A 12077-nucleotide genomic window follows, 5' to 3' on the forward strand; every position below is an offset into this window, starting at 1 on the left:
GTCTGCATATGTTATCTCAAGCAAGCCAATGAAACTGCCTCCCAGGAAAACAAAATTCAATAATACATATTTGCTTCTAGATCTTTTTTTTTTAAAAAATGGCTTCAAGGTGTAAAAAAAATGGCCCATGGGACAACGGAGATGTATAAATTGGGATAAGGAGCAATGGCTACAGAGAACAATGGAGGTCTGAGCCTTCTGAGTATATTACTAACTGCTACATTGGTGGTGTGGTTATAGCCCTCTTAGATCTTTCAGACAAATACTTGCTTCCAATATGATTGCATGGTTATAACTTACACTGAGTATCTTCTCCATCTCTCAAAGGATGATCTGTTGAGGAGGAAATATAGCAGGGAAAGTGAAGCCAATTCCTTTTCTGTCACTGTATACAAGGATTTGTTGTCACTGATGTTATTAACCTAATATTAGCACCAAGCTGAAGCTGATTTTATTAATATCCCCCCCTTTTTAAATTGTCTTTAAAATTAAATCAGTATTTTAAAAAATATATTAAAAGTATAGAGGAAGTGGATCTAATAGGACCAAGGAGAGGTATCCATGAACATCAACTGGAGACTGGAAAACATGTTTATTTAAACGTTAGTCTTGAATAAATATTTAACTCTGGATTAATTTTAAAAACATGTTCTTCCCTTCCTAAACTGCATACTCAAGCTACTTGAACTGTTATTTCAATATGCATATTTATTGTATTCATATTACATTACATTAAATATAGCAATAGAATTTAGACTTGTATACCACTTCAAAGTGCTTTACAACTCTTTCTAAGCGATTTACAGAGTCAGCATATTGACCCAATAATCTGGTGCTCATTTTACAGACATAAGAAGGATGGAAAACTGAGTCAAACTTGGTGAGGATTGAACTGATGGCAGTCAGCAATACTGCATTCTAACCACTGCACCACCACAGAGCTATCATGGAAAAACTAGTAATACCTTCATGCAGCAAAAATCGTAAGAGTCAATGTAGTGCAGTGGTTAAATTCGAACTAGAATCAGGGAGATAATGAGTTGCAGTCCTCCCTTTAGTAGGAAAGTCAGCTGGGTGCCTTTGGGTTACTCACACTCTCTCAATTCAACCCACCTCACAGGAGTGTTGTTGTGGGGCAAATAGGAGGTTGGTACATTAAGTATGCATGCCATTTTGATTGGGCCAATAATAAAGATAAGATAAAAATCTAAAAACTAAATTGATATACAGGAACAGCTTTCTTCCAACTTCCCAAAAATTTAAGATGAACTTATGGGGCCTACTTCAAGTTATGTGTAAGTAAGGCTAAGCTCCCAGTAGAAGCTAGATATTCCATATGATAACGAAGGAACTATGGTCTATATTTTGACATTAGGGGGACATCTTGAGCTCCCTCTGATATATTGTTTTATGTTGGCTTTTTTAGTGTGTACAAACACTGAGGTTTGTAAAATAATTAGGATTATGTTGAACAAGGCACTATATCTTGTAGAAGGAAGTATGGTTAATAGCTGTCATGAAACACACAATATAGTTTGAGGGTTTCACATTTGTGTCAGTCCTTTTCTAATCAGGGTTACTAACACCTATCCTTAAAAAAATAGATGTAAATTTAAAATCTGTGGAAACTAATTCTTTCATTATGTTTTGCAGCATTTTGCATTTGAAGGGGGAAAGATTATTTGAAGGATCCTAAGAGAGAGCAGAAAGAGAGACCAGCAAGAGGAGAAACGTTTTAATGCTTAATGAATAGATCCATGAGCTTCATTAACCTGCAAAACTTGTCTCTCTGTGTATGTATTGGTGCAGTGGCTTTATTACCTCATTAATTAAAACATTTCCAACAAGATGCATTAATTTAATGAGACTGTGCTCTTGGTTTAAACGACAGTGCTAATTAACCCTCTAATTGAGACATTTCTCACTCAGTGAAAAGAGAACGAGACCCCACACAGCTATCTTGATATTACTAAGCTGAGGTTTGCAAGAGAAGGTAAAGCAAAAATGAATGAATCACGATAATTACTGGAATTATTTTAAATGCATTAGAATGGCAGCCACCTATTTATAGATACTGCCATGCCCCACCATATATTTCTTTCTAGTGCGGTGTATGCTTTCTATTAGCTTAGAGCCGTGATGGCGAACCTATGGCAAGCATGCCAAAGGTGGCATGCAGAGCCCTCTCTGCTGGCATGCGTGTCGTCGCCCCAGGTCAAATCTCCATGGCATTGCTTTTGTGACCTTCTGTTTCCCTGCAAATGACGAAACAGAAACTCACAAAAGAAAAAGATCTTGCCACGCTGCCAGTGTTGGGATGCCCCACTTCCCGCCAGCCAGATAGTCTTTGGGTCTCTGTGAGCATGTCCATGCATGCATGCAAATGTCCGTGCATACACATGTTCATGTGCACATGCACACCTTTTAATTTGGGCATGCGCCCATGCACAGTTTGGGCACTCGTTGTCTAATAGGTTCACCATCATCTGCTTAGAGTGTAATATTATTCTATGTTTAATGAGAGCAGTGGTATATACAATTCAATTTTTGAGCATCCACAATAAGCAATGATCGAAAAGAGGAGGACAATATCAGTTTTCTCATTGGAACCACAGCTATAAGCCATATTTCAAAAAGAAAAAAATCCAACTCCATGGTGACTTATGCAACTATGAATATTTATACAGGTAGTCCTTGACTTGCCACCACAATGGAATTCAAAATTTCTGTTATTATGTGAGACATTTGTTAAGACTTAGGACTCCATAGTTTGCATCTATACTATACTATAATATTTTTAAATATCAATTCTTCAAAGCAGAGTGTCAATCCAAGACCAAATCATGACTAGGATTACTTACTGAAAGGACTCTAACCAATTAGAATTATTGGTATAATAAAATAAGATATCTAATCATTTTGGTCTTACATAGAGAAAGACAGATTCTGGCTGAACGTTACAGAAAGCATTTGAAAATAAAGATAACTTCACCAATAAAACCATGTCTAAAAGGAAGCAATATTCCACTAGGTATTATCAATGGGTTTCTTTAAATTTCCTATACTCAGAAGAGGAATGAACTTTCAAATCTTCCAAATTGAATTCCTGGTAGATACTTGATTCATCCAAATAGCAATAGCACTTAGACTTATATACTGCTTCACAATGCTTCACAGCCCTAAGCAGTTTACAGAGTCAGCACAATATTGCCCCCAACAATCTGGGTCTTCATTTTACTAACTTCGGAATGATAAATAGTTTTCTTGGCAATAATACAAATTAATTTGCTACTTCTTTCTTCAGAATTTTTTTTTACTTTGCCATCTAGTTCACAGGGACATGATGGCTCAGTGGCTAAGACGCTGAGCTTATTGATCAGAAAGGTCATCAGGTCGAATCCCTAGTGCTGCGTAATGGAGTGAGCTCCCATTACTTGTCCCAGCTTCTGCCAACCTAGCAGTTCAAAAGCATGTAAAAATGCAAGTAGAAAAATAGGAACCACGGAACACTGTGCAAAGGCGCAGAGTGTTCCGTGCACCTTCGGCATTTAGTTACGCCAGCCACATGACCATGGAGACATCTTTGGACAATGCTGGCTCTTTGGCTTTGAAATGGCAATGAGCATCGCCCCCTAGAGTCGGGAATGACTAGCACATATGTGTATGGGGAACCTTTATCTTTACCTTACCTAGTTCACAATTATAGGGTTTCTTAGTGGTTTCCTATTAAAATATTATCCCAAACCAAACCTAATTAGCTTTCCTTTAAGCTCTGCCAAGGTGTCAACTTTCAATCTACAGTTCAATCAATGATTCTACAGTTCTTTGCAATGTAACCTTTCTTTTTTTATTTTTTTGTGTGTTATTTTTTAAACGTAACTCAGGGAGCAAACATACCTAATACTCCTTCCTCTGCCTACTTCCCCCACAACAATTATGTGAGGTGAATTGGGCTGAGAGAAAGGGACTGGCCCATGGATAGTCTGCTGGCTTTCATGCCTAAGGTGAGAGTAGAATTTAGAGTCTCCTTGTTTTTAACTTGATGTCTTAACCACTGCACCAAACTAGTTCTCTTGTACTCATCTACTTAATTCCCACTCAAATCAGGCAAATTATTTTTTTTTAATAAGAGATGGGAGAAAGACCCATTCAGAATCCTTAAAGACCTGAGGAGTTAAAAACCATGCAGATAAATCCCAAATGTACATTAATTCATTTAAACACATGCAAATTTATTATTTGCCCATTGGCCAACTTTGAAGTTTCTGCAGAGAAAAAACTGCCACTGCCAGAAAACCAAACTATCTTAAAGTGAACTATGTTGAAACTAATTGAAAATGTAACCCAGAGAGTGTGATTTTTGTTTCATTATCTATGCTATCTATATAAAATGCAAGAATCTGGATCGTATTTCTCTTAAAACTTGAGATTACATAAAATACTGTTCTAATCTATAAAGATAGCTGGTGGAGATCTAAAGCAAAAAATTAGCACCGCTTTTTAAATCCTGGGGGCCTTTCATTAATTTTTACTGTTATGACCACAATGAGAAGTCTCTTAAGGATTTAGCTTAACCTTTTTTTTATTTTACATCAATCTATCTAGCCAACAGATGAGTGCTTGAACTAATTTTGCTAACAGCTAGGAATTCAGAGTAATAAATGTGCATTCGGTTAGAGAAAGCACCAGTATCAAATTACGACTCAGGTCAGCCATGAAATTGAAGTTGTATTTATTTTGGATCATTCTGTGCTAACAAAGTCTCTTTTTCTTCACGGCTGGATCTGAATTTCTAAATTATATCTGAGGTTAGAAAAGCCCTAGTACGTGTTGTGTCACTAACAAAATAGACATAGGTAGAGCAAGCCTCAGGAAATAATAATCATGTGTCAACTCAAGAGGAAAGCAGTAGTTTCCTTGTTATGAATAAAACATTTTTAATATCACTTTCATTTCTCAAGTCCTGAAACCCAGCAATATCTCATAATCTTTAATCAGACTATTTGGCTTTAGTATCCTTGCCTGGCACATGACCATAGGACAGCCATAGACAAGGTGTAAATAACGGGGTTTTAGAGAGCAAAAAAAATGGAGTGCAGAGCACAATCAGAGACTCTCTGCTGGGTTGAGATCATGCATTCAGATTCAGGCCAGTTCACAGTATTATATGCAAAGAACCGAATCCTTATCCCGCCCAATCAAACACAGAAAGGTTCTTTCCAACAAGAAGCCTATCTAATATGCAACAGCCTATTAAACTGTTGCAGGAAAAACAAGCAAACAATTGTGTGTCACAAGACTTTGTAGACTGCAATCTGTGGCAACAGGTGCGATTTAAAGCTCTATCAACCATGTATCTATTTGTGTGTGTGTGTGTGTTGGATCACTCTCTCACACACATACATATGGCGATAGAAAATAGATTGTAAACTAGGTCAGAGTGAAACTAAATGCAGAAGTAAGGTAGGTTTACATTAACATGTTAGAACAGAGTCAAGGAAAGGGACTGTTAGAAGAAAATCTTGATCCATTCCAAACTGGCCTTGAAAGAAAAAAAGAGGACAGCTACTTGAAGATATTTATTCAAAGGCAAGATACAGGCAGACTTATAGCTCTTGAAGGTGGTCATAAATTATGGTTCTGAGATGGTTTCTTTTATAGAAGGAGTTAGTCTATGGTTTCTAGAAAGCTGGAGAACTCAGCTTATCTTTTAGGGATTCCTGGAAAAGTGCACTAGATCTTGTGAAGGGGAAATGCGACTTGGTGTCCTGCAAGGTTTATGATCTTTATCTTTTTGTCAGTTGGGGGATGACCTCGGGAGTGAAGGTTTTTTGTGAGGAAATCTATTATCGGAAGGAGAAACTTTTAATAACTTGAGGGAAATTTCTCACTTGGTTAAGTTGATGCCTTTTGCCAATTTCATTTATTGTTAAAAGTGCATTGTCTATTTCAGCCAAGCTTTCAATTGACTTAAGTAGTCTTTTGTCTTATTGGAAAACAGAAACAGGAAACAGAGCAAAAGTGACATTGGGAGAGAGGTAGGCTTTCACCTCCTTCCCACAGGACTTTCATAATAAGCATTTTCTAGAAACTTTTAAATTAGCAGCAGTGATTCACAGAGGATCATGAAGGAGAGGGCATTTAAAAATGTGGGGCTTTTTCCTAATTTACACTCCTGGATTTTATTAATGAGGGAATGTACAATGGTAAAATATGATTCTGACAAATCTAGTAATGGTCCATGCTCACTATTTCAATAAAACTGTCACCTTATTTTTAAGATGACAATAATGGCATTATCACTCACTGTCAATCTGGAGAACCAGGAAGAAACAAATGTAAATGATGAGTGTAACATTCAGTGTAATATTCACAATTCTTGTGAATATTGCCTACTTAGTCTTTAAACAGAAATATGTCTAAAATCTTTTTTAAAACAATGGTTTATGGTTAAGTTGTTGGACTAGAATCGCTAAAAGCCCCACTTGGAGATTGTGAGCCAGTCATCACCACTCAATCCTAGGAAGTAACAATGGTAGGCCACTTTTTGAACTGTTGCCTAGGAAACTGTAAGCCAGATTAAAGGGTAACATCATCACAAAAGGTTACAAAATAAGGACTCTGGATGGTCTTCAGGTACTAGGGCTTGGCTTAGGTCAATTTGTCTTTGTGTAGCCTTTGTGGGCTATATAATCTTTTCAAGAGAAAGATTCATACCAATTCTGAGATCAAAAAGAATTACATGATTTTTGCAGGAGACAAAAATTAGCTAAGATTTTTTATATAATTTGATATATTGCTGTGAAATATGTGTGTGTGTGTGTGTGTGTGTGTGTGTGTGTGTGAGAGAGAGAGAGAGAGAGAGAGAGAGAGAGAGAGAGAGAGAGAGAGAGAGAGAAGAGCTGGCTTGGTGTAGTGGTTAAGGCACTAGGCTAAAAACCATGGGTGACTACTTGCCCATAATTACAGTATGTAGCTTGCCATTGTAGTTAGGCAAAGCAGTGATTAGGTTGCTGATAAAAGAGAATATTTGTATCTCAGGTTAAGGTCTGGGGCCCTTGGTGCTCTCTGAACTTGGTAGTTTTCTTGCAGATGTTTCAGTACCAAATGAGATGATATGAACAGTACTAGCAACTGTACTAGCTATTAGAAACATCTGCAGGAAAACCACCAAGCTCAGAGAGCATCAAAGATCCCATAGAGATTAGGATCCCGCAAGTATCATAGTGTTTACCAATAATAGACTTTCTTTATTCTTTTGATAATCTTACCCTTTAACTCTTAAACTAACTTTGACAATTTAAATGACAATTTAATAGTTTCCGTTTTGGTACTTATAATGTAAATGCTGAAAGTTTCATAGCTGCTTTAGAACCAGTATTCTGGTTTCAACCAGCAAAACATCTGCATTGGGTAAATCTTGGTACTATATTTGCCCTTTTGAGAAAAATGATCGATATTCCTCAACCGCCGTAATGATAATTGTGTAGATAGCATTGTTGATTCTAACACAAATCCTTTGATGGACACCTGGGCTTTTGAAACCAGGCACTTGAACTAAGTAGTTCTGTAAATAGATGGTTTTTCCTCTCGTTGTTAATCTGAAACTTCTCCTTGCTCTCTGAAACACTTTTGCAAGTGTTGTACACGTTGAAGGTTTTGTCTGCTATCCATAATGCCAAATAACTCTGTATTTCATTTTGATAATTTCTTGAATAAAATGAATGCCCAGTAAGACATACTGATGAAATCTGATCAAATCACTAATATTTGTTGTCAACTATAATAAGAAAATGATTTACTTGCAAGATTGAAAGTGAAAAGCTGCTCTATAATATTATTTTAACTGAGGACTGACCTCTAATTAGCAAGTACAAATGGGTTTTCGTACTAGATATGTGCGCTTTAATTCATATACAGTCCTTGGGAGAAGGGCGGCATATAAATCGAATAAACCTAAACCTAAACCCATATTTGTTCTTTAAACCTGAGTTATAACTTGCAATGAAAGAACAGGACCTATTCCACTCCAATACTAGTCTAACATCTTAATCATTATACCTTAATCACACTAGTCAAATATCTCAAAGAAGAGTTGGCTTCAAATCAATCTATGATTCAAGAGTTCTTGATGATCTGAGCCTACTTGGGTCTCACCATAAGGCACTGACAGAGGAAATTGCTGCTGGGATAGGTGATCATTTACTTTGTTCTCCTTCAACTATTTCAAGCTCTTTTAGCTTTGAATACAAACAGTTACCATTGTTGTTGTTAATTGCAAAGTCATGTCCGACCGATTGTGACGCATGGACAACGTTCCTCCAGGCCTTCCTGTCCTCTACCGCTCAGCCTTTCTTATGGTTCAACCTTCATAGCCATACATTGCAACATACATTGCAACAGTTACCATAGGACACAGCATTAAAGTGCAGTTGCCAACTTCCTGGTGGTATTTCCTTGTTCCTGTTAGAACTGTAAGTTTGTAACACCTGGAATGCCACAGGTTGTTTATCCCTGGTTTCAGATCAAATTTCGCCTTACTATTGTTAATTTCAAGAGAAAATAAATTCCAACATGACATTTTTCATGAATTAGAAATATGAAGTGTTACACATGTAAATTACCGTGTTTATGAAATATTAACTGCATTCAATTTTACATTATGGCAACCCTCTACATCTCAGCATGGCAATAACAGAATCAGAGGTCATTGAAGAAGGTATGGTCACAAAGAGTAAGTTCATACCTGAATGAGGTCATTGATTTTTTATCACTTGTTTGTTTATTTGTGTTCATATGTTTGTCAAATTTATGTAGCTGCCCATCTGTAAAATCTGACTCTGGGCGTTGTACAATAAAAACGGATCAATTAAAATAAAACTTTAACATCCATTAAACAATTAAAATATCAATATAACTAAGACCATGGGACAGTGCCTTCAAGCTCTTACGTGAAATATAGTCATTTCACAGGCATCCTATTTCCAGGCAATCCTCAAGCCTGCTGACAAAACTAAGCAGAATAGGTGGCTGCAGAAATGGAATAAATAAATAAATGAATTGTTTTTTTCCTGATATTTGATAGTCCTCAGCCAAGACTCTGTCACCTTTTACAATGGAAGTTTTCCTATTCATGTTTTGTTTCTGTTTTTTAGCCTGTGGATATTTGTCTCTGCAGGGTTTTTTGGCAGGAGTTTGGGCTTTGGGCCTAAGACAGGACTAGAATTCATAGCTTTCTGGTTTCTAGTCTGGTGCCTTAATCACTACACCAAACTGACTCTATATTCTAGAAGAGGGTTCCCAACCCTCGGTCTGTGGACCGGCACTGGGCCATTACATGTCAGCAATCGGGCCCCATGAACAAGCAAAGCCCCATCTACAGGATGCAGGCAGCATGCAAAACCACATTTCCCCTGGTCCATGGAAAAAAATCACTGGTGGCCCAAAAGGTTGGGGACCGCTGTTCTGGAAGTTTATCTTGTTGCTATATTTCTGGCTGAAATACATGATCTAGATTGCTTGTATAATATAACCCAATTATTCTCCAACTCTTTGCAAGTTACAAATAACAAGCTTGCATCTTGCTCATGAAAACAAATGCCGCAATAAATGAGCTTGCCTTTTAGGTGTCTGAAGGCCCTTGGTTTTTTCTGTGTTACATAACAACCGTGTTACATAAATTGAAGCAAAATGTTCCATTTTAATAAATGTTTGCGGTATGCCATTTGCATTTCTGTTTAGGAGACTTTCTTCATTCAGTTGTCTCATCTTGCTCTACCTTTCTGTGCAAATCAGCCTGTGCTGACTTAATTTCTATTCCCCCCACCCTATACACTTTTTTTAAAAAAAAACCTGTGAGTTTTCAAGGGTTGTGTGCCATTATTCAAGAAAAATCTTGGCATGAAAGCATCCGGTCGGTTTTAGAAAGGCACCTTCATTCATAACTTTAAGCACTTACTATAGATTATTGTCAAAACAGTAAGAAATATTATTTCCTCTCTTTTTTTGGATTAAAAATAAGCCTCTGAGTCAGTGTTTCTCAACCTTGGCAACTTTTAAGATGTGTGGATTTCAACTCCCAGAATTGCCCAGCCAGCCATGGAGCTGGGAGCTGAAATTCACATCTTAAAGTGCCAAGGTTGAGAAACATTGCCTTGTCTCTTACCTGATTTAGGGTAATTTAGTCATTATTAGAGAGAGAGGGGGAATGAGAGGAAGATAGAGAAATAGAGAAGGAGGGAGAAAGAGTGGGGGAGACAGAGAGACTGGCATCTGTTATAGGCAGCAATAAAACTGTTCTGATGATCCATCTTGTTTTGGGCAAGGCTAAAAATCCTTGAACTGAAACATAACAATAAATCAGACTGACAGGAATATTATAGACGTTATCTCCTGAAGTAGTGCTTCCTAGCCAATATTCCTCATTTGTCTTCTCTGTGCTTCCTGTCAGGCAGTGGATCTGTCATTTCTGTAGCTACCAGCCATGAGGAAAGTGAAGCTATGCACATCTCTATCTGTAAAGCGGGCTAAATTCTTTGGAGTCTAGATTCTGTTTTGACAAAATTGTATTTCTTTCTCATAGATACATAGGTATGGAGCCTCAGCAGATTGACTGCCTTTTTGGGGGGGAGGGGCGGGGAGAGATCAAGGTACAAACCATTGAAATACTTTTTTGTTTCTTTTAGGTAGGCCAAATATTACATTTTCAAAATCAGCAACAATTTTAGGCAGAAAATGAAACCAAATAACAAACTGAAAAACATTGAAAATAATAAGAAGAATCATTTTTAAAGTGTGAAATTCTTGCATTAAAATACAAACTACAGATGTGTGTGTAAGAGATTAAAAATGATGAATTTTTAAATTCAGCAGAATTTAAAGAATTCAGCAGAAAAAAAAATGAGAGAGTCTGCCTTTCCCTTCTTGCACAGGAAAGGAATGATGGCTCTTAGTAGAAATTCAAGAGATGGTTTGCAAGGTGGGGTGGTATTGGGAATGGAGCTCACAGTCGTCACATACAGCTATCTCTGCCTGCTTTAATAGGAAACATATAGGAATTTCCTTAAATAATGATTGTGAAATGGAGAACAGGGAATCATCTATGACAGAGATGGGCAAGTCCAAAATGTGATTAACCAGGAGATAGATAAATGATAGATAGATAGATAGATAGATAGATAGATAGATAGATAGATAGATAGATAGATAGCAGTAGCAGTAGACTTATATACCGCTTCATAGGGCTTTCAGCCCTCTCTAAGCGGTTTACAGAGAGTCAGCATATTGCCCCCAACAATCTGGGTCCTCATTTTACCCACCTCGGAAGGATGGAAGATAGATAGATAGATAGATAGATAGATAGATAGATAGATAGATAGATAGATAGATAGATAGATAGATAGATAGATAGATACGGAGGGAGGGAGGGAGGGAGGCAGGGAGGGAGGCAGGCAGACTATCAAATTCAAGGTCATCTCTCAGAACTACATTAGTTACAAGATTTTTAAGATCTTTATTTCAGCTTGGAGAGATGGATGAAGAGATTATTCAGCAGCATAGAATGCCTCAGATATGTGATTTCAAAGTGTGTGTGCTTAACAGCTGTTTTGAAATAAATTGATCTTGGAATTATGAAATAAAGGGAACAAAAGGAAAAAATCTGCTAGAGGAGCCCAAGAGTTACAATAGCCTACAATTCTGTTTCTCAAAATGGGAAGCCAGATGTTTCTTGGCTTCTCAAAAGCAAGAGTTGGAGACATACCGTCGTCCACCACTGTTCCTCTGCCGGAGATATTTGGAATTTGCTACCTCTAACTCCAAGGTGCATTAACTTGAAATTTGCATTGAAACTATTCTGCAGGGAAAGATGATTCCTTAAGGATCTAACCTCTAGTAGGTAGAGCAAAGATGTTTGAAGGGTTTTTTTTTCACCCAGTTCAACTTCAAATATTGCATGCTTTCTCTTAAGACTAGTGGCTTTCCAGACTTGTCCTTGAAGAAACTATTCTTTTGTGCCATCCACATTAGTGGCCACTATTCTTGAATGCAAGAAGTGCATATTATAAAATCTATCTCTC

The sequence above is a fragment of the Thamnophis elegans genome, chromosome 2 (assembly GCF_009769535.1).
Source record: "Thamnophis elegans isolate rThaEle1 chromosome 2, rThaEle1.pri, whole genome shotgun sequence".
NCBI classification, from domain to species: Eukaryota; Metazoa; Chordata; class Lepidosauria; order Squamata; family Colubridae; genus Thamnophis; species Thamnophis elegans.